The 23656-nt window shown below is 40.7% G+C and overlaps 1 long non-coding RNA gene across 7 annotated transcripts in view; it reads right to left on the bottom strand.

Annotated features, from left to right (window-relative positions):
* Positions 1 to 23656, bottom strand: part of LOC121025923 (uncharacterized) — a 152358-nt gene that overhangs the window by 104850 nt on the left and 23852 nt on the right. The window contains exon 1 of one of the 7 annotated variants that reach the window (XR_005788196.1): positions 12110 to 12133. The exons of 4 other annotated variants lie outside the window; for them this stretch is intronic. This is a non-coding gene — a long non-coding RNA (uncharacterized LOC121025923). Of the gene's footprint in view, positions 1 to 1802; positions 1827 to 12109; positions 12134 to 23656 lie in introns of those variants that run through there. 2 more of the 7 variants (XR_005788192.1, XR_005788198.1) reach the window with 2 other exon arrangements.

Below are 23656 nucleotides of genomic sequence, written 5' to 3'. Positions count from 1 at the left end.
CTCTGCCCCTCCCCCATTCATGCTCTGTCATGCTCTGTCTCTGTCTCAAAAGTAAATAAAACGTTAAAAAATTTAAAAAAAAATAAATAAAAGTCTTTAAAAAAAATCTCACATCCTAAAAAAATAAATAAAATAAAATAAAATCTCACATCCTGAAAAAGATTCTCTGAATACCTCAGAGTTATACCCTTGGGACACAAACCCTCAAAGATTTCAGAGACTCCACACCTGAATACAGACCAAAAATACATAATACACAAACCTTGCAATACAGACCCTTATGAAAGTGCTGACTAGCAGCATTACTCACAAGAACCAAAAACCAGCGGCTGGGGAAGGGGTAAATCGGGAATTAGTGTTCAATGGGTATAAAGTTTCAGTTTGGGAAGATGGAAAAGTTCTGGAGACCTGTTGCTCAACAGTGTGAATATCCTTAGTGAACTGTACACTTAAAAACGGTTGAGGGGCACCTGGGTGGTTCAGTCAGTTAAACATCCGACTCCGGCTCAGGTCATGATCTCATGGCTCATGAGTTCAAGCTGATAGCTCAGAGCCTGGAGCCTTCTTCAGATTTTGTGTCTCCCTCTATCTCTGCCTCTCCCCTGCTCACGCTCTGTCTCTCACTCTTTCAAAAATAAATAAACATTATTTTTTTTCAAATAGTTAAGATGATACATTCTATGTTATGTGTATTTTACCACAATTTAAAATATAGGGAGTGGGGATATTAACTGGATTATCTATCTGCATAGTATCTGCTCAATTGTTTATATTGGACCAACCTGTAGCTTCTGAGTACACCTGTCAAATTGCTTAGCTACCTTTGTTCTCATTGCCCGTGGAATGAGAGTTAGAAATTGCAAGGACACTAATGCGATTGTGGAAGATCATCTGTGTTACTGTCCCCTTCCTTAAAGGTAAAGAACAGTAAGTAGTGACAATGAGTAGACAGAGACACAAGGAGAAGCATTTGTGGAAAAGAGAGGATCTTAAATGATAGAATCTCTCCAGTTTAACAAAAAGAACCACGGGGAAATATCATTTCTATCATTTCTTCAATTGAACTCAAATTCCCTTCTGTATATGATCAAAATATATTACGTTACATATATAAATACCCAGAAATAATTACAATAATTGTTGTAATTATAATATTAATTACCATTGGAATTCACACATATATAGCACTTTACAATATTCAAAGCATTTTTGTGTGATTTTAGTTCATTTAATTCTTGCAACTCTAACAAGAAGAAAAGACTGAGCCAAACAACTTCTGGCTTAGGATCAGTGCTCATGTGGACATATCTGGCTCCTGGGGTCATCAGCTCTGCCTTGTGACCTCCAAAACATTGACCTCTGGTAACTGCCTGATTTGTCCTAATCTTCCATCTGCTCTTCTTGACACAGACGCCTTACACATTTGATTTACAGTCGTGAGTCCTATAATCTATGATCTGTCACAAGGTTTTGCAAAATTTACTTAATAATCCATCTGGAGTCCATCTACTACCCTCAGGCCTTTATCATCTTTCATTGTACCACTATAACATCCCCCCAATAGTCTTTTTATCTCCATTTTAGTCCCTTGAATTAGTCAGCTTAATGGTGATAAAAAAGATGGTTCAAAGTGTTTAATTAATGGACCATGCAAACCTTTAAACTTTAAACCCTTAAACTCGGTTGAGGGTTTTAACAGAGTTAAAGGAAGTTAAGGGTGCTGAGACACCTGGGGAGTAGCAACAGGGAGAAGCCATTACCATCCCTTGAGGTGAAGGGGCATGGGGAAGAAGAAGTCTTACTGGAATCCGTGAGAATTCAAGCAGAAGAGGTGCCAGTGGACAGGAGCTATGGCTGCAGGTAGAAAACCAGAGTCATTGACAGATGCACAGCCAGGGAGGGAGAGAGTTAGGGGGGCAGAATGGACAGATAAATACCTACAAACTCTCTCTCTCTAACCACACTCTGATCTGCTGGTGCCCACTTCTTCCCACCCATAACTACACACATGCATTGTCCAAAATCAAGCAGAAGTTAGAGGATATGGTGCTTGTAAAACATCTTCAAATTCATTTACAATCCCCTCATCAAGGGGTGGAGTCTAATTCTCCTCCACTTAAATATTTTTTGTTTATTTTAATCTATTTCTTTATTAGCTTTGCAATTAACAAAGGAAAAAAGGGTAATGACATAAAGAGCAATAAAAAATCTGTGACCTGTTGGTTTGGGATATGTACTTTAAGACTAGAATTGTTTTTATTCTTCATATAAAATGGTGAATATTATAAAACTGTAGAAATCAAACACAAGCTGTTTTTCTTTCATTAAAGATTGGGTCTTTTCTCCTGAAAACATGTAGGTCCCAAAGATACTGATATCAAGTTTACAAAATATCATACATTGATTCTGTTACCCCATTTATACAAAATTGCAAACAACTCTGTCTACATATATGTAGACTCAGAGTCACATATCTGGGATTGTATTCAGCAAAGTATAAAACAATGGTTTTCTTGGGAATGCAAGCTGGTGCAGCCACTCTGGAAAACTGTATGGAGGGTCCTCAAAAAACTAAAAATAGAACTACCCTACAACCCAGCAATTGCACTACTAGGCATTTATCCAAGGGATACAGGTGTGCTGTTTTGAAGGGACACATGCACCCCGATGTTTATAGCAGCACTATCAACAATAGCCAAAGTATGGAAAGAGCCCAAATGTCCATCAATGGATGAATGGATAAAGAAGATGTGGTATATATATACAATGGAGTATTACTCAGCAATCAAAAAGAATGAAATCTTGCCATTTGCAACTACATGGATGGAACTGGAGGGTATTATGCTAAGTGAAATTAGTCAGAGAAAGACAAAAATCATATGGCTTCACTCATATGAGGACTTTAAGAGACAAAACAGATGAACATAAGGGAAGGGAAACAAAAATAATATAAAAACAGGGACGGGGACAAAACAGAAGAGACTCATAAATACGGAAAACAAACTGAGGGTTACTGGAGGGGTTGTGGGAGGGGGTATGGGCTAAATGGGTAAGGGGCACTAAGGAATCTATTCCTGAAATCATTGTTGTACTATATGCTAACTAATTTGGATGTAAATTTTAAAAAATAATAAATAAATAAATAAATAAATAAATAAATAAATAATTTTAAAAATGGAATCTCCCAAAAAGCCAGCATGGAAATAACCATGCACTTAATTTCTCAATAAATACTACTTGTCTGAAACTTGAAATGTGTCCTGAACCATTGTTGTTAACTCAAAAGAGCAAGGAAAATGGGTGAAAAGTGTTCTTTTTCACTTTAGTATCTCCAGTTTGGGAATGGTTGGTAAGAAAAAGGCATCAAAAATGACAGCTTTAAAAATACCAAAATTTAATTCAATAAAATGAACTTGCCAATGTAGCTGACCTAATACCCTAGGTAGCATAATGCCAGAGAGATGACAATAAGCTTTTATAACATAAGGATGTGTTTAAGGAAAAGGAAGAACCTCAGGCAGGAAGTAACTTATAGACTCTTAAAATCCCATCTGTTAAAAAGATTTTGACACTTGTTAACATGCTACAGAAGACTTTAGTCAGAACTATTGCAATAGGTATATCAATCAGGGAGGAAAAACTTTCCCTCTACTCTCTTAGCTTCAGTGCTTGGGAGACTGCAAATTAAACTGACAGTGAACAGTAGCAGAATATGCCATCCCAAAATATGCTATGTTGGCATAAGAATTCTTTTAAGCTGAAGACAAGTGAGAAGAACCAGATACAAAAAAAGCTCTCTGCCCTCCCTCTGTCTACAAGTAGAACATAAATTTGTAAAGATGTTCCCCCTCTCCTCTCTATGAGGAAGGACAGAAGTTAATCACCAGAGACAACTCTAGACTTAACAGCCCAGAGAGAGCACCAGAAAAATCAACATAGCAAACATTTCTAACTAGCCCTTATCTTCCATTAGTTCTTCCATATATTTACCTTCTCATAATTTGCCACCCTTACAGACTCAAAGTCCTTTTCCTTTATCTTATCACGCCTCTAAAAAATGTGTTGTTCTCTTGTCAAGATGCCATATAAGCCCAAGTTCAAACCACCCCTTTGAGTTAATCATCAATGAGTATTCTCCCATGTGTATTTCAAATGTACACATTAATAAACTTCTATTTGTTTTTCTCTTGTTAGTATGTCTTTTGTCAGTCAAATTTGCAGAGCCCCAGCCAATGAAACCAGGATGAGTAGAAGAAACAGATTTTGTTTTCCTCTCCTACAACAGATTATCAAGAGTAAAACAGATTTTTATTCTTGTGTGTACATCACAGAAAAATATGACTTAAGGAGGCATTTAAAATTTGGGGCTTATACACCATCTTGATAGGGGAAGGGTGCAGGATAAGGGTACTTACAGAAAAACAAGTGACTTTTTGGAAAGATAATAGGCCCTTAGGAGAACAGATAGGAGATATGGTAGTTTTATGACATCTGTTCAGGCATCCTGTGGAGACTTCTCATCTCCATTGATAACAGCCAATCATCCCTGGTTGCTCCCAAGAAGGGGATTTATGACAGTTTAGTTCTTTTGGAAGGCTCTGCTTTTAGGCAGATAAGAGATTTCAGGAACTCAGATGCCTTCCTCTCAAAACAATTTTTATGCCACAGTAGCTTATTCTGGACCCCTTCAAGTGTGTCGAGACTATCACCATAGAGGAGAGATATTGGGCTCAACTCCAAATATAACAAGGACAAGTGAAGATTTATAACCAGTGAGCCAAATGAGGGGTCAGTAGATGGAAAATTACTCAAAGGAAACATCATGGGTAGGGGGATTCTAGCTAAACTAACTCAACAGGATTCTTACTGAAAGAAAGCCAGAATGATCAGATATCAAGAGTGGGGATTCTCAGGGCACTCAGCTGACTCAGTTGGTAGAGCATGCAACTCTTGATCTCAGGGTTGTAAGTTTGAACCCCATGATGGGTATAAAGATTACTTAAAAATAAAATCTTAAAAAAAAGAGGATTCTCTCTAAACTAACTTAGCAGGATTCTTGTTGCAACTAGACTAAGCAAACTGAAGACAGGGTCCAAAGAAAAGGCCTAGTTGAAAAGAGGTCTCAGAGGAGCCTGACTAAAGTTTGGTCAAGGACAGAGTCTTTGTCACTTGTGAGCTCAAACTGAAGCTGACCATAGTATTTATTGGGTGTCATCTGAACACCAACGGTACTCTGTGACCATTGCCTAAATAGAGCCAAAGACACAAATGTGGCTTTTGAGCCTTCTGGCTTTATATTTGAGTTTCATGTTGCTTTTCCTGCTCTACTCACAAAAAAAGAAAGGAGAAATGTCATCTAACCAAAAATGACCCAGGTAAACCTAAGATATGGGAGAAAATATTTACAAGTCCTATATCTGATAAGAGGTTAATATCCAAAATATATAAAGAACTCCTACAACTTAATAACAAAAACCAAACAACCCAATGTAAAAATGGGCAGAAGAACAGAACAGATGTTTTTTTCAAGGAAGATATCCAAACAGCCAAGAGGTACATGCAAAGATGCTCAATATGAGTCATCAGGGAAATGCAAATCAAAACTAATGACCTATCACTTCACACCTGTTAGAATGGCTATCATCAAGATGAGATAACAAGTGTTTGCAAGGATGTGGCAAAAAGGGAACCCTCATGCACTGTTAGTGGGAATGTAAATTGGTACAGCCACTGTGAAAAATAGAATGGAGGTTCCTCAGAAAATTAAAAATAGAACTACTGTGGGGTGCCTGGGTGGCTCATTTGGTTAAGTGTCCAACTTTGGCTCTGCACTGGGCTCTGTGCTGACAGCTCAGAGCCTGGAGCCTGCTTCAGATTCTGTGTCTCCCTTTCTCTCGCCCCTCCCCCACTCACACCCTGTCTCTCTCTCTTTCTCAAAAATGAATAAACATTAAAAAAAAATAGAACAACTATATGATCCAGCAATCCCACTCCTAGGTGGAAGTGAAGGAAATGAAAACAGGACGTTGAAAAGATATCTGCACCTCCATGTTCATTGCAACATTATTCATAATAACCAATATATAGAAACAACCCAAGTGGCCATCAACAGATGAATGGATAAAAAAGATATGTTATATATATATATATATATACAATGGAATATCATTCAGCCATGAGAAAGAAGAAAATCCTGCCATTTGCAACAACATGGATGGACCTTGAGGACATTATGCTAAGTGAGGTAAGTCAAAGAAAAGACAAGTACTCTATGATCTCAGTTATACATGGAATCTAAAAAAGCCAAACTCATAGGAACAGAGAGTAGAATGGTGGTTACCAGGGCTGGGGTTGGGGGGAAGTGGGGAGAAATTGGTCAAAGGGTACAAAGCTGCAATTATGTAGGATAAATAAGTTCTGGAGATCTAATGCACTGCATAGTGATTATAGTCAACAATATTGCATTATATACTTCAAATTACCAAGAGACTGGATCTTAAATGTTGCCACTACAAAAAAAATGATAATTATGTGACATCATAGAGGCATTAGCTAATGCTACAGTAGTAATCACATTGCAATATATAAATGTACCAAATCAACACATTGCACATTTTAAACATATAATTATATGTCAATTATATCTCATTTAAAAAATGACTCAATGAGTATACATAAATATTCCTTCAAATCCCATAAATCATAATATTTCTGTGGGAATTCTATTATAGAAGTGAAAGGGCGGGCCTACGCCAGCCGACTCCATCTTGTTCTGTGTCCTTCACCTTGACCACACCTCCTCCCCTCACCTGCCTAACAAGACTCAGACCCTTCCCCAGGACCCTTCCCCAGCCAATCGGCTGAGGCCATAGCCATTACCTCACCAACTGCCCCCAGGCCCCAATAAAACCTTTGTCCTTTTGAAACTCGCTCTCTTTCCCTGGTATCTCACCGCTGCGTTGGTGCAGGTAGGGGATTGAGCTCGAGCTAGCTCGAATAAAGGCTCTTTGCTTTTGCATCGGACTCGGCCCCCTAGTGGTCTTTGGGGATCACGAATTCTGGGCATAACAGAAGGAAATATAAAGATCATTTTATAATAAAAAAATTTTTCATAAAAAAAGAGAATAAAGATTCTTGGCTATGATAGGGATCAGGACACAATACCCCAAAATATGGTACCTTGGCATATTGAATATTTCAAGCTGAAGGAGTTTGAAAAAAAAGCAGCAAAAGCACCTTCCCTCATCCTTCTCTCCTAAAGCAGGTCATAAGACTCTCATGTGAGAGGTGCCCTCCTGTACCCAGAGGAAAAGAGCATCCTTATATCTAAAGACAAAGGATGCTGAGAAGAATCTGAAAGAACAGACCTTGCTAAGTTTCCCTCAGTTTACTACACTTAACTTTATACTTCTTGCCTATCATATTCCTCTACAACAGTCTACTTCTTATCAAACCTAGCATAAAAATACTCAAGTATGTTAGGTCAGGCCTCATTAAGGCTCCCATGCCACATAAAACATACATCAAACAGATGTGTATGCTTTTCTCCTGTTAATCTGTCTTTGTCCATTTAATTTTCAGACCTAGCTAGGGACCCTAAGAGGGTCAAGGAAAACTTTTTCGTCCCTTATAGCTCCATCCAAAAACTTTTTGAGCAAAATGTTCTAGCAGGAATGGAATTTTGGCTCCCATTTCCTGACTAAACCATTTGTCATGATAAGCCATTCCTAGCTCTCTTGTCTTTTATGTTTCTCCCACATTCCCTGCCCCCTCACCATGCTTACCCATATTCCCATTCCTCCTCTCACCTTAATATCCCCTCTAGGGGCCCCGCCTACATAATTCGGTCCCTCTATTCTGGCAGGTGGTTCATGAAGTTCTGACCATTCCTCTCGACTCACCAGACAAAACTGCAGACATTAAAATGATGAGGAAAAAGGTGTGCAGAGGAAAAACTTCTGAGGGAAAACTTTACAAGGAGTACAGAGTTATTTTAAAAATAAAAGCAGGGGCACCTGGGTGGCTCAGTTGGTTAAGCATCTGACTTCGGCTCAGGTCATGATCTCATGGTTCGTGGATTTGAGCCCCGCATCAGGCTCTGTGCTGACAGCTCAGAGCCTGGAGCCTGCTTCACATTCTGTGTCTCCTTCTCTCTCTGCCCCTCCCCCACTTGTGCTCTGTCTCTCTGTATCAAAAATAAATAAATCTAATTTTTTTTAAAAAAAGAGGCAAGACATTAGTCACAGAATCTGAAAAAAAGCAAATTTTAAATCCCCCTCCAAAATTATAAAATGATAAACAAAAGCACCGGATAATGATTTCTGGAACCTGCTTCAGATTCTGTGCTTCCCTCACTCTCTACCCCTCCCCCACTCACACTCTCCCTCCCTCTTTCTCTCTCAAAAAATAAACATTAAAAATAAAAGCCAACATAGAAATAAACCAAATCTCTCATCATCTTTCTCTCCCCACCCCACCCATACAGCTCAAAGCTGTCCAAAGGTTTTCAAAACCCTCATAAAGAACAACTTCAGAGAAGACATGGTTCAGTGAAAAGGTCTGTAACCACAGGAACTGGAAGTAGCTAGAATCAGCTGATAGGAATCCTAAAGCCATTAGGATCAAATATGCAGACACGGGATCTTCACACATTAAAGATTTAGAGAATCTGAAATGAAACCTTTTTCACTCTGAAAAAAAAACACTGCATCTCCTACTGATCATATTGCAAGTCCAACCAAATAGATTAACCTTTAATGGCTTTCCTACTCTTCCTAAATTCCTCCTCTTTTAATTTCTCTGCTCTTAACCCCTCCATTCACCTTGCCGAAGCTCCTTATAGAGAAATATTTGTGTTTCAATGGAAAACTCTGTATCAGGGTTATCAGATTCTAGCCCTAGTCATTGTCTTTGAGCTATTTCGCAATTCTTTGTAAGCTGTAGGTAACTGATATATATGGAAATTCTGTCCTGTTTGGCAGTAATTGAAATTAGCTTCATCCCCTCTGTGGCAAAATGATTTTTGTGGACCTTTGCAACTTGTCTCAATGTTGCTTTACTTCATATAAATCTGTGCAGTTTTGACCTTTCCTTTGAACCAATTATAAAATCTGCCTGGTTCTCTCATATCACAGAAGTGACAAAGACTCTCCTTGACCAAACTTTGGTCAAGCTTCCCTGAGCCCTCTTCTCAGCTAGGCCTTGACATCCTTGGGGGACCTGCATAGCCCAGTTGTAGCAAAAATTCTAAATCATTTTAGCGAGAATCTCCCCAGCCTTGATATCCCATCCTCCTGGCCTTCTTTCAGTAAGAATCCCATTAGCTCAATTTAGTAAGATCTCCCCACCTTTGATGTCTCCTCTCAGTAATTCTCCATCCACTGATCCCCTCATTTTGCTCCTAGGCTATAAATCCCCAGCTTCCTTTGTTGTATTTAGAATTGAGCTCACTTCTACAATGAGGTCTCTTTTTCCCTAATATCATAGTTCCTGAATAAAGTCTGTTTTTACTGCTTTAACTACTGTAAGGTTCTGGTTCTCTTTAATAGGAGTTAAATTATTTCCTTAACATGTGTTGACTTTTATATCTGTATGAGAGTAATGATTTTACCTTTCTCTGAAAATTATATTTCAACAGCCTTCTGCTCTCACCAAAGCATATGAAAGAGAGATTTTGCCACCCCAAAATATGCCTCCCTGGAATAAGGATTATTTTAACTTAAAGGCAATCAAAACCCAGCAGATTCAGGAAAAGCTCTTTACCTCTTCCTCAACTGCCTAAATTTACATTGGATAGTGGGCCTGTACTAGGAAGAGAGCTATTACCAGAGATTCCTTTTACCTAAGAAACTTATCTACATAACAAGACAACCTTTGTTCTCCAACAATCTTCTCTCACCTTCCTGTGAATGGCCTTTTTCTCCTTTGCATCCCCAGACACCTACTTCTTTCCTTAACTCAAAATGTTACATAAGCCTAATGACCTGGCTGCCCTTTGGGTCTCATATTTTTACGGGGTTCCTATACTTACGAAATCTGGTTTTTTTCCTGTTAATCTGTCTTATGTCAACTTAATTATTAGTCCAGGAAAGAACCTAGAAAGGAATAAGGAGAAATTTTTCCTCCCCTACACTTATCTGTCACTCTTTCAAAAGAAAATTGATTGCACCTATATCTCTTCCAGAAAATCTTTATAATGTGTTCTTTCAGTGTCAAACCACTTCATATGTGATGAATGTGTGATGTGTTGCCTTGTTCTTAGGAGGATTCACTATCCCAAATTAGACTGAGTTCCCAAGAATTCAGAGTCATGTGTTCCTTTGAAATTCCCAGACAAAGACCCTGCACAAGACTAGTGGACGTAAGGTTTGCAGTGATGTCCTCCTGAGGTGTCAGTCTGACAGCCACCTCGACCAAAGTGGAAGGCAAGAATCATGCAAGCAAAACAATGGATCTCAGAAATATCCATTAACACAGCCCATCCTCCAAAGCTGAACAATTTCATTGCCTTGGGCCTTCATTCAGATTTGGAGTTCCTCCCCCCACACACCACCTTCTAACAAGCTTGTATGTCTAGTTCCTTCCTATAGCACATTTGAAGCAATGACCTGCAAATGGGATGTTAGAAACAGGCATGATGACAGAAGGGTCAGGAACAGATGCAGTGTCACTGACGGAAGAGATTTGAAAAGGGGTGAATCAAATCAAATGAACCACGATATTGCTGGCCAGTTTTTTTTTTTTTTTAAGAGAGATGTCTACAGAAAAACGTTTGGAACTGTGTATAACATTCTCTGCTAAATGTAGGGCAAGGTATAATATATTGTTGGTACATGTAGTTTATATATGTGAAGTATTGTATATATTGCCTCTCCTCCATTTTTAAGGATGCTAGATAGATTTGGTATTACTGAAAAACAAAGAATACAACCAAATTATTGTTTGGTTAATATTTTCATGATATCAGGGCACTTGGGTGGCTCAGTTGGTTAAGTGTCCGACTTTGGCTCAGGTCGTGATCTCGCAGTTCATGGGTTCAGGCCCCACATTGGGGTCCATGCTGACAGCTTGGAACCTGGAACCTGCTTTGAATTCTGTGTCTCCCTCTCTTTCTGCCCCTCCCCTGCTTGTGCTCTGTCCCTCTCTCACACTCTCAAAAATAAACATTAAAATAATTAAATATTATCATGATATCAGTATCTGCCAATTTACCTGCATTCCATTCTAATGATGGAAGAAACACTGGTCTTCAGAAAAAAACAGGTGCTGAAGACCTATCTTGCATGCGGGTCCTATTGCTAGACTTCAACCACTTGTGATTTGTCTAACCCCAATATGAATATGGGGTTCATATTGTGGTAGAGCCCCTCCCTAAGGAATGTGGTGAAGGCCTTTCCATAACAAAGGAAGGCAACGTTCAACATGGCCCAATCAACTCCCATACATATATGCATAGCTCTGACTTGACTCTGTAACTTTGACTGTGTCCAATCAGACTATATGTGTCACCATATATAGGAGACAAAGAAGTAGAAATTGCATAAAAGGCTATACCTTGCTGCACTCAGGGCTTAGCCTTTTTGGGCTAAGCCTTAACCCACTGAGCCCATGCCAACATAAATGAAGACGCTTCCTGGACAAAGAAAGCCTGGGTGTCCCATCTCTCTGTGTGAGAATCCTCCTATAATATGACAGTAGACCTTTTCTTCCTCTGAGCAGGCCTTGTAGCAAGCTCAACTTTGGACATACGTAACTGGCCTAAGCTCCTCCCATAAAAGCAAACTTGCTCAAAAATCAGGGGTTTATCATAAGCCTGTTGTAAGCAGAAGGAGTTAGAGGTTTCCAGAAAAAGATAATATACAGCTTTTGTGACGCAAGAGAAGTCATTTTGCATGATCTATACCCTACTTGTCCAAGTACACTTCTTGCAGAACTTCCTAGGAAGTATCAGAATTACAAAGAAATGCAAAACCTCAGTAGTTAAGAATTTTAAGGGAACAAAGAGAATGTAAAAACTTACAAGTCTCTAGCCTAACCATATCAGAAACTAAATCAGTGATAAAAACTCCTAGTGCTGTTTCAAAAGTAAGCAAGACCCTGCATTCCTTACCTGAAATAAGGAGCCCAAGACACCATCCAGTTTATACTGGCTCTCGGAGCATGTAAATGTGGGCATAAAGTTGCACAGGCATAAGTAGAAAACATGCCTACACCTGCATCCTATGTTATGTTAATGAGGCTTATGCTACTCCTAGGGCAAAGACTTTAAATATTATAATGAAGCAAAGGTAACTGTCCAACAGGGGGAAAGGGCTTGCTCATTGTGATTTCATGAATCCTGAAAGTCTCATTCAAATATGATAATCTTCCTCCTCAGAAGAAAAGAAATAGTGGCTATCTCAAAACTATCATGTGTACAATTGTTGCAGGATAGTTGAGCATAATGGTTAAGAAAGAATTCTTGAGATGTTTTGACATGCAACTTAGTAAGTTTATTTAAGTAGGATGGGAACAGAACCAATACGCAGAAAGAGCTACACTTTTGTTGTATGAAGCTTGTGGTTATATGCTTCATGCTCAAGGGGGAGAGAACGTGCAGGGAGTATTAGATCATAAAGGTTTTCTTCGAACTTCTACTCATAAAACTACTTTCACAAGATTTCTCTGGTGCTTATCATTCAGTTTGATGTTAACTATTGGTGAGATTTACAGGCAGTCATGAGATCCTTTAGGAATGCAGCAACCAGCATGTATTTGATCCTTATCGGAACTATGCAGACTATATATAGGTCAGCCTTCCAGGCTAAAAGTGAACATTTTTCTGCTTCTATCCCTCATCACAATGATAGGCATTGATGTTGCCAAGATGGCTGGTTAATGTTTCCAGAGACCATCTCCAGACATTTTTTGTTTTCTCTGTGAAATTGTTCACAATAGTAACGATACAGTGGTTCAAATTTTACAAAAATATTGGTAAGGAAATTTCACTCCAGAAAGATGGCCAAATCGGGTGCCTGGGTGGCTCAGTCGGTTAAGCCTCTGACTTCGGCTCAGGTCATGATCTCACAGTTGGTGGGTTCGAGCCCTGTGTCAGGCTCTATGCTGAGAGCTCAGAGCCTGAAGCCTGTCTTTGGATTCTGTGTCTCCCTCTTTCTCCCTCCCCTGCTCACGCTCTCTCTCTCTCTCTTTCAAAAATAAATAAAACATTCAAAAATTTAAATAAAAGAAAGATGGCCAAATCTTGCCCTGTCATTATCATAACCAAGGAAAACCTATGAAGAAAAGCAAAACTCAGAACACTTGCCTCAAAAACCATTTGAACATTTGCAAATGGGTTTTACTCAATTGTTCTGTAGGGGAGGAAAAATAATTTTCCCTCTGCTCTTCTAGATTCTTGACTGAGACCTCCCTGTAATAAAAGAAAGACTAATAAGAGAAAAACAAACAGAAGTTTAATAATATGTATGCCTCACATATACATGGGAGATACCCAGAAAAACAGTAAAATTTCCCAAAATGGTCCAACCCACCAGCTTAAATTCCATCTTCAGCTAATGACAAAAGAAAGGTGTTGGGAGGGAGCAGTTATGGAAGGTTACCAGGAAAAATACAGTAAGGATGTTATACAGATTTAAGTCAGGCATAGTCTCTAATGATGAGTTTCTTAAATTGTAGTCATCATTTTCTTCCTGGTACAAAGAGGGAGACACCCTTACAAATGGAGATTTCCTTTACAAATCTAAATTTCCCTTACAAAAAAGTAACTTCAACTCTGTTTTCAGAGATTCCTCTGTGTCTTCTTTTTATTAAAAAAAAATCAACTCAAAATAATCTTCATGCCAAAGAGGCATATTTTAGGGTGGCATATTCTGCTACCCTTCAGCCCAAAAACAAAATTTTGAAAAACACTGAAGGGGATTAGAATATGCCACCCCAAAATCTGCCACTTTGGCATAAAAATTATTTTGAGCTGAAGGCAATTGAGAATTAACAGATGTAGAAAGAATTTCTCACAGAGCTTCCATTATCTGACTCAAAGCAGCAACTTCTGGGAAATGAGGCTGCCATAAATTCCCTCTTCAGATTTCCTCCCAGGAGAGAGACCAGAAATAAACCTAGCATAAATTCCCTTTCCTAAGAAGTTTCATGGCCATGAAGAAGAGGGAAAGACCACTTGCATCTGCATAAACAAACATCACAAACTTTCTTATATCCCATTTATTCTCCTAACACCCATTTGTCATTCCTAAAGAAACCTATTTGTTCTTCTTATAAGAGCCTTTTTCCCTCTCCCTTTCCCTACTAAGTTAGGTATGTAAGCCTCCCAATTCTAACCACCCTTCTGAGTTACTTATCACTAAGCACTTCTGCATGTATATACACTGCACATGTAAAAAAAAAAAAAAACCACTGGTTCTTCTCTTGCTAATCTGTCTTTTGTTAGCTTAATTCACAAGCCCCATTCAATGAATATATAACGGTAGAGGAAAAGTTTTCCATCCTACAACACTTTAGTAATGGTTTGTTAGTTTTATGCTTGGATGGAAGTCTTCCCCTGATAAAAAGCTAATACTATGTTGCCAAAACAAACAAACAGACAAATACTAATAATAGATAGATTTTGGTTTTCCCGCCTGGATAATATATTCATTACTCGCCAGTGCTAAAGAATCTCACCTTAGGGGCACCTGGGTAGCTCAGTCGGTTGAGCGGCTGACTTCGGCTCAGGTCATGATCTCATGGCTTGCGAGTTCAAGCCCCGTGTCGGGCTCTGTGCTGACAGCTTGGAGCCTGGAGCCTGTTCCAGATTCTGTGTCTCCCTCTCTCTGCCCCTAACCCACTTGCATTCTGTCTCTGTCTCTCTCAAAAATAAATAAACATTAAAAAATTTAAAAAAAAAGAATCTCACTTTATAGGTGAAATACTTAAAAAACTGTGTAAGGTACTTCATTAAAGTAAAAACTTCCTTGTCCATACTGACCTGTAAAACTATGTCAGAATTGAATGAAGGAATGATCTTTTAAAAATCAAAATCATCAAAATTTCTACAAAAGATTAATGTGCCCTGACTTGAAATCTAACCATTAGCTGTAATGATAATGCAATCCTCATCTCAAAATCCTCAGAGGTCCTCATATGAAATGATTCCAGGAGGACCCATAAGCTTATCAAATATTGTCAAAAATGACATCCTATGCTCACCAGGTGCAAAGAGAATACCCCAGATACACCTTTACATGATTTGTTTTGGGGAGACTGGGGTTACTGAGAAGAGACAGACACCAGTGAAACTCTGCCTTAGAACTACATTGGAAAGGACCCTTTCAGGTCCTTTGAACTGTAAGTACTGCATTTAAACTCCCGGGTATGCACTCATAAGTACATGAAAGGCAGTATCAGCAATACCATAAACAATACATTTGTGCCTCTTCAGTGTGCAGCCCTGAGATCTTCTTGGTATAATCAGATGGATTTCCTATGTTTGCCACATTAAAATATGCCCCACACTTTGGGTATAGTCATTCAGTCTTTCCAAGCATTCAAAACTGAACTTCCCTGTGCTCTCATTTTATTAATATTTTGATATATTCCCTTACCAGGAAGTATCCAAGACACTTTCACTGATTGGTGCAAGGATTTATACTCTGGCTAGGAGTTCCTGAACTAGATCATGTTATCCATAATTTATACCAGACTCTGGCTCAAACAGCAAAAGAAATAGCTCAAGCATTAGAAGTATAATAGATGAGCATAAATTTACCAGACAGAAGTTTTATTTGCTCGCCAGCCTAAGTGGAGTCTGGGCAATAGGTAACACATCTTATTGTACCAAATAAATACCTTAGGAGAAGCGGAACAATCAGTTAACTAAAAACCCACTTGTGTAGCTAATATTGACCTAATTAATCCTTGTAATTGCTCTCCTGGTTGGGTTTAGGCAAACTAAGAAATTGGACATGCAGTGGATTCCAAGTTTACTTGCTATTGTCCTTAGGCTTTTTGCTCTCCTTCACCATCTAACAGCCAGGTTCTTAAATGCTGCTGCATAGTCATGATCCCAAAGCAATGGTTAACTCATAATCATCATCAGAAGGAACCTGGCTGGGTGCTGAGTGACTGAGAGGGGTAGTTGAAGAAGACAGTGACAGATGTAGCACAAACACAGCCTATCACACATTGCCCAGAGTTAAATTCCCAAGGTCATCTGGGAATCCATAAACATCTAAACTCATTTTCCTTAAGGAGCCAAGCTGCTGCCCAAGGGCCAATTGACCATTTGCTGGTTGCCAGCTCACCCAACAAGAGGAAAGCAATGTTCACCATTTCCAAATATGGCTGTGGTTTTCCTTCTTTCCTCTCTCATCTTTCTTGTAGATAAACCCAAAGTTAGATAAAATCAATCTATTATTAGTGTTTTGCATCCAAGCAAATCAGTGTGATAATAATTAACAATATGTCTCTGGGTTATTATTTTGTTGCCAGATGGATGGGGGAGATCCCTGGGCCCTGAGGCCTTCATCCAGCTCATCCCTGGGATATCATCAAAGGCTCTTGGTCTTGTAAGAAAGAATGCAAGGAAAGACCAGACACAATGGTTGAGTGCTGCAAGTGGGAAAGTCTATTAAAATGAATTAAGGAAAGAGGAGCTAAGATGGCAGAGCAGTAGGGGGACTTCCTATGCTTGTCCCTCATCCCTTGAACACAGATAGATAAATATCAAATCATTCTGAACACCCAAGAAATCAATAGGAATGCTGGGAGAACAAACTGCAAAACTAGAGGGAGAAAAGAAGCCACATTGTGGAAGGTAAGAGGTGCTGAGGCATGCTCCGGGGAGAAAAGAACTGTGGGTGCTGCAGAGGGAAGGGAGCTTTGATCTCAGTGAAAGGAGAGAGAGAGAGAGAAACAGAGAGAAAACAGTGCACAGGGGATTGCACAAGAGAACATTTCCCCAAACCACTGACTGGGAAAACTAGAGAGGCTGATTATCATTTTTACAAGCAACAGAACTCAAAGTGTGAAGATTTAGAAGTCTGCACCACTGCTGGGTGGAGCCTGGGGGCACAGTGGTGCTCCGGTAGGAAAGGAGGATGGAGTCCCAGGAGCAGAAAGCATGATTTGAGGATCCCCTGGGTCGCACTGGGAGAGACAGTTCTCCTTCTTGGAGTGCATTTGGGAGAGGTGACAAAGCCTCTTGGTGTGGGGGTGTAGCAGGGAAGAGCAGGTAGGCACCAATGTGATGCCTCATTCGTTAGCGTAGGAACAGAGACACCCACTGAGAGCAGCAAACCTTGGTGCCAGCTTTTCGATGGTCCTTACCATAAACTCAAGGACCCTGCACAATCGTGCAACTGCTTTTCTGGGGCAAACCAGCAGCATGATGAGACCCTCACCCAGAGGACCAGCATGGGTCTGTGCTGCACCAGGTCCCTAAAATTTGTAGTTTTGAAACCCAACCATGAACCTGAGATAACACACAGGAGTACTGTGCCACCTGGCAGGCACCAGACACAGAAAGGGTGAAGGCAGGGATCTGATGGAAGCTGTAGACACAACAGGGGAGATTGTTTGCTCTGCTCTGAGGGCTTCCTGAATAGCAGCAGGCACGAACTCCACACTCTGGGGACAAGAGAGTGCGGTGAGGCCATTCCCATGCCTGCCCCCTCTGCCCCCCCCCCCATCAGCACTGACAGACATCAGTGAGCAACACATCACCCCCAGTGGAGGCTGGAGCCACTTACACCAAGTTCCAACCCCCTGTGCCTTTCATGTGCATCTTTACTAGGGCAAGTCCACATGAGAAGCAGTGCAGCAGGATCCTTGCCCACAAGACCAGCACCAAACCCGCACATGCACCAAGTCCGCTGACCATAGAGCGCTGCAGAGCTTCAGCTCTAGTGGAAATAAGATCAGGCTTCGTTTAACAAGCAGACCAAAGCACACTAGTTAAAATACCACACACAGGACAAGGTCCAAACACTTCCCACTGCAGGCAAGGAGACACTCTGCAGAGCACTGACCAACCAAAACAAAAGTGCACACTCTGAAGCACTTCCTGAAGCAACAGGCCCTGGACAGTGTAGGACCTCTTCTTACTCTCAGGAGCAGCCATTACTCTCAGGAGCAGGAAATGGAACAGGCTTTCCTAACGCACACACGCACGTGCGCGCGCGCACACACACACACACACACACACACACACAGACATACATACAAACAAAACAGTGACCTAGACAAAATGACAAGATGGAAGAATTCACCCCAGTAGAACAAGAAGACATCACAGCCAGAGATCTAATCAAAACAGATGTAAGTGATGTGCCTGAACCACGATTTCAATTTTTTTAATGTTTTTATTTATATTTGAGAGAGAGAGAGAGGGAGACACAGAATCTGAAGCAGGCTCCAGGCTCTGAGATGTCAGCACAGAGCCCGACGAGGGGCTGGATCCCATGAACCATCAGATCATGGCCTGAGCCAACGTCAGATGATTAACCAACTGAGCCACGCAGGCGCCCCGTCTGAACTACAATTTAAAACAACAATCATTTGGGGCACCTGGGTGGTTCAGTTGGTTAACCATCTGACTTCGGCTCAGGTCATGATCTCACTCTTCATGGGTTCGGGGTCCCCATCAAGCTCTGTTCTGACAGCTCAGAGCCTGGAGCCTGTTTCAGATTCTGTGTCTCCCTCCCCATCCCTGGTTCTCACTGTCTCTCTCTCTCAAAAATAAATAAACATTTAAAAAATTTAAATAAAAAAATAAAATAATCATAAGGATACGAGCTGGGCTTAAAGGCATAGAGAATCCCTTTCTGCAGAGATAAAAGAGTATTTATTACTTGGGGATGGGATATCTTAGGCACACGGTTTCATGCCTCTTCTCCAATATTTGGTCAAGATCTCTGGCTTTCTGTGTGTTGGTCCTGTGTGGTTTGATCCAGTTTGTTGTAGCTTTGTTTTTGCAGCTGCCAGGACAGGCCTCTAACTTTCCCTACAGCTTGCCATGACTCTCCCTTTGTCAGCCTCCAAGCATCCTGTTAAAACCTAACCAACTGCTTACTCGAGCACTTGCACACATTACCTAACCTCTATCAGCCTCAGTTTCCTTATCTTGAAAAATGGGAATATACAACACACACCTAGAGAAAACTGAGTGAGATCACCAAAGTTCCAGTGCCCAGCACTGCATCCTGCACAGGTGCAGAAAAGCTGCCTTCCCAGGTGAAGTTGATGATGAAGGTGTTCAATCAGGCACTCAAAGAAGTGTTACAAGTAGAAAGGAACTTACGTGAAATGCTTAGTGGAATCCTAATCAATCAATTAACCATTGTGTGTGTTAAGCTCCTGTGCTGGGGAAGATACGAAAGGACAGACAAGATCCCTTCCTTTAAAGAAACAATATGAGTTGTGGAGATATAATACACATGAAACAATACTTCAAGAATATGGCCATGGTGGAACTTAACAATATGAATAAACTGCGGAAGGGCAAAGGAGGGTGACGATACTTAATGCAAGAAGGCATGAAGGTGTGGAAGAGCAGAGTCAGACTGACCAGATAATCCTTCTGGTGCCCAACAGAGTTACTCAAGATGATGTGTTACAGGTCAGTACCCTAGGTTGAAACGTTGAGTGATATAAGCACTTTGTGCCTCAGTTTCCTCACCTATAAAATAAGAATTACAATACCCACTTCAGAAAGTTATGTACTTTATATGTGGTAATTGGTGAGAAGCACTTCACAAATCCAAAGCAGGAAATTTATTTATAGTAGTTGTTATTGTGATTTTTGTTCACTGTAGTTGACATTGCCTTTCTATTCTTCATTCTCTCATATCCCCTCTTACAACCATGCTGGAAAACACCCACTTTACTCCCAATTTCATAAACATTTCTTGCTCTTTCTGGCTTGTACTTTTATTTACTCTGAATGTACCCTATCTCCCTCCCCACCCCCACCCCCAAACACACGCAGAACTCATCTGCCACTGCCTTTCTCAGTTTCAAAGTCTAGATTAAATTAGGAAAGTACTTCCAGAGTCATTCAATGCACATTTTTTTGCCTTTATACAGCACTCTTCACAGACAGCAGTGTGTCATAACTGCTTTTGTAGGCAAAAGTCTCTAATTGGCTTATGAGGCAAGCACACTATTAGCCTTTGAGTTTCCTAAGGCCAGCCAAAACAAGGCACAGAGTAGTCTAGCTAGACCCCCAAAATCAGGAATTCTTGATTCGGTTTCTCCAGGATAAAGGCCAAGTAGCTCCCCCTGCTGTTCCAGAGTCCACTTGGCTTCTGCACTGCGGGTAGGCCATAAGAGGAACCCATCTAGGAATGAGAACCAGTCATCTGACAATCTGTATTGTGAGTCCTTCAGCATTTTGAACAGTAAACATTTTTGGTTACTGAAACCCCTGACAATAGTAATTCATAATTCCTGGATTATATGTGTTCTGGTGTGCACGTGCACACATGCATGTGTGTAAGTTTAAATGCCACAAATCTGGGGCACCTGGGTGACTCAGTTGTTAAGCATCTGACTTCAGCTCAGGTCATGGTGTCACAGTTGGTGAGTTCAAGTCCTGCATCGGGTGAGCATGAGCCCGCTTCTGGTGAGCTCCAGCCCAGCTTCGGGTAAAAAAACACAAGCCCCAGGTGAGCCAGCTTCCCTCCCTCCCTCTCTTTTTTTCTCCCTTCCTCTCTCTCTCTCTCTTTCTCTCTCTCTCTCTCACTTGTTCCCGCTCTTTCTCTCAAAATAAAATAAAATAATAAAATAAAATAATAAAAGCCACAAATCTTATATTGGGTGGCTTCCTGCATGTTTTTCAAGTTTTCAAAACCTAAACTAACCAGAGCATATTCAGCTTGATCCTGGGCTGATGTAAGAGAGCTTTCATTGTGTGGGAATGTATGGAGATTATTTTTTAATAAAAGCCTAGTGTTCCCTTTGGATGAATTCCTTAATCTCACAGTGAAATATTGCATGTGTCACTTTTGATTTATTGTTTCTTTAAACTTTGCGCATGTATTACTTTCATTAAAGATAGTCTGCTTATCTTTTTCATGTCCACCTCCTTAAAGGTGAAGAAGGGCTCAGTCGAGCCTCTGGTGCCGCCTATAGAGTCCCCTTCCTCTCTGCCGAGCCAGGTCAGCTGCTGCCCTTCCACTTTTTCTATGGAGTTTATGAAAACATATTAAATCTAATAACTTTGGTTACAGTGTCCGGGCAGCAGCGATGGTGAATAACTTATCTTACTGAGAAATGAGCTTCTTGAAGATCGACCCTTACCTTGGGCACTGGGAAAGAAAAACAGGATAATCCAAAAGACTCCTGTACGTGCAGTCACAGGAACCTAGAGCCATCTGGTTGGGACAAAAATAAATCAGCGATGAAGGCTGCGTGAACCTCTAGGGACTTGGGCAACCAACTCGACATTACCCGCACTGAAGAGCAGAGGAGACTGGCAGCAGAGACCGTGGAAACAACTCTAATTAACACACATGGAGCAAAGGACTTTTAGAAGAAAATGCCTTGTATTGCCTGAGGCTGAAAACCAGACAGTAACTTGAAAGTCTCCCAGCTTGATAAAGGCAAATCAAAGCATGTACTGATTGGAGGATAAGCTCTTTTCTGGTATGGAAACACAACAAAACAGAAAATAGAAATGTCATTTAATTGGCATTTAACAAACCAGAGGGCTCCGCTGAGCAAAAATTATTCAGCTGCCTTGTGTTAAGATGCTCCTCTCTGAGAATTCTGTGTGGAGTTACGTTTTTACATATGCTTAGGGTTCTAGATTTAGCAAATCACAGTTATGCAATATTTGGGACACAGTTATGCTAAAAATTGTTTGTTGTTTATCTGAAATTCAAATTTCACAGGGTATCCTATATTTTATCTGGCAACCCTACTGTGAAAATAAACGAAAACCACCCAAATGAGAACAAAAACAGGCGATTTATTCAGAGCTTGCTGTAGCAAGAGAGTCAGCTGTCATCAGTTATGTTTGGTAGAGATTCAAAGGCAGGCAGGGGAGTGGGAAAGTTTTATAGTTAAAAAAAAAAAAAAGGAAAGACTTTAGGTATGCCCTGTGGAAATAAATGAAGACAGACCAAATGAGAAAAGCAAAGGCCATTTATTCTGAGCTTGTGCTGGCAAAGGTGTCAGACACTGTCACTTGCTTTTTGGCAGAGACTCAAAGGCAGACAGGGAAAGCTTTATAGTAAAGAAAGGAAAGGCTTCAGGTGTGCCCTGATTGGAGGCCACTGGCATGGGGAGGCAGGCTAACTAGAAGCGGGGCATCCTGGGTGATTGGTTAGGGGAACATATTTAGCCTTCTCCCATTGGTGCTAATTTGGAAGCAGGGACAAAAATGAAGGTGGCTTGGGGTGCCTGGGTGGCTCAGTCGGTTAAGTATCTGACTTCAGCTCAGGTCATAATCTCATGGTTCATGGGTTCAAGCCCCACGTTGGGCTCTGTGCTGACAGCTCAGAGCCTGGAGCCTGTTTCAGATTCTGTGTCTCACTCTCTCTCTTTCCCGGCCCCCTCCCCCCCCCCCCCCCCGCTCATGCTCTGTCTCTCTCTCAAAAATAAATAAATATTTTAAAAAATGAAGGAGGCTTGCCAGTTATTAATCAAGTCCTGGCCATTTGGGGCTGGTTGTTACAGAAGTTATTGTTTAGTTTCCTGGATTGTCACTAGAGATGCAAATCTGATTTATAGCAGACTGGCTTCCTGGGTTATTTATTGTAGATAAGGGGCTGGTTTCCTTCGCAGGTTGCTACAGATTGTGGGGCAAAGTTCTATTTATATATGTGTCTGGTCATTGTCCATTTGCATATTAAGTCTCTCAGGTCTGATTGGAGGCTGTTGGCAGGAAAAGCTGGAGGTGGGCTAATAAGAAGCAGGGTATCTTGTTAAAGTTTATTTGTTTATTTTGAGAGAGAGAGAGTGCATGAGCAAGGAAGAGCAGAGAGAGAAAAAGAGAGAGAATCCCAAGCAGGCTCTGCACTGTCGGCATGGAGCCAGACACGGGGCTCGAACTCACAAACCATGAGATCATGACCTGAGCTGAAATCAAGAGTCAGACACTCAACCTACTGAGCCACCCAGGCACCCCAAGAAGCAGGTCATCTTATGTGATTGGCTTGTGAAGCAGATTGGGCTTTCTCTGGTGAGTGCTGACTTGAAAGCTGGAGTCAAAAACAGGGAAGCTGGCAGTCATTGATGAAATCCTGATGGTTTGGGACCAATTGCAGCAGAGGTTGTAGTTTGACCTGCCTAGCAGGTTGCAACAGAGATGGTCATTTGGCAAAGGACCTGCATAGACATTTCTCTAAAGAAGATACACAAATGACCAACAAGCACATGAAGAGGTGCCCAACATCCTTAGTAATCAGGGGAAATGCAAATAAAAACCACAACGAGATACCACTTCATATCCACTAGGATGGCAGTAATTTAAAACACAGATAACAAGTGTCAACAAAAGAGGTAGAGAAATGGGAACCCTCATAAATTGCTGGTGGGAATGTAAAATGGTGCAGCTGCAGTAGAAAACAGTTTAGCAGAGCAGTTCCTCAAAAATTTGAACACAGAACTGCCATTTGACCCAGCATCCCACTCTCTGGTATATACCCAAGACAAATGAAAA

The sequence above is a fragment of the Herpailurus yagouaroundi genome, unplaced genomic scaffold (assembly GCF_014898765.1).
Source record: "Herpailurus yagouaroundi ecotype Mexico unplaced genomic scaffold, PumYag 67793, whole genome shotgun sequence".
Lineage (NCBI taxonomy): Eukaryota > Metazoa > Chordata > Mammalia > Carnivora > Felidae > Herpailurus > Herpailurus yagouaroundi.
This window is presented reverse-complemented; position numbering and strand designations above follow the sequence as displayed.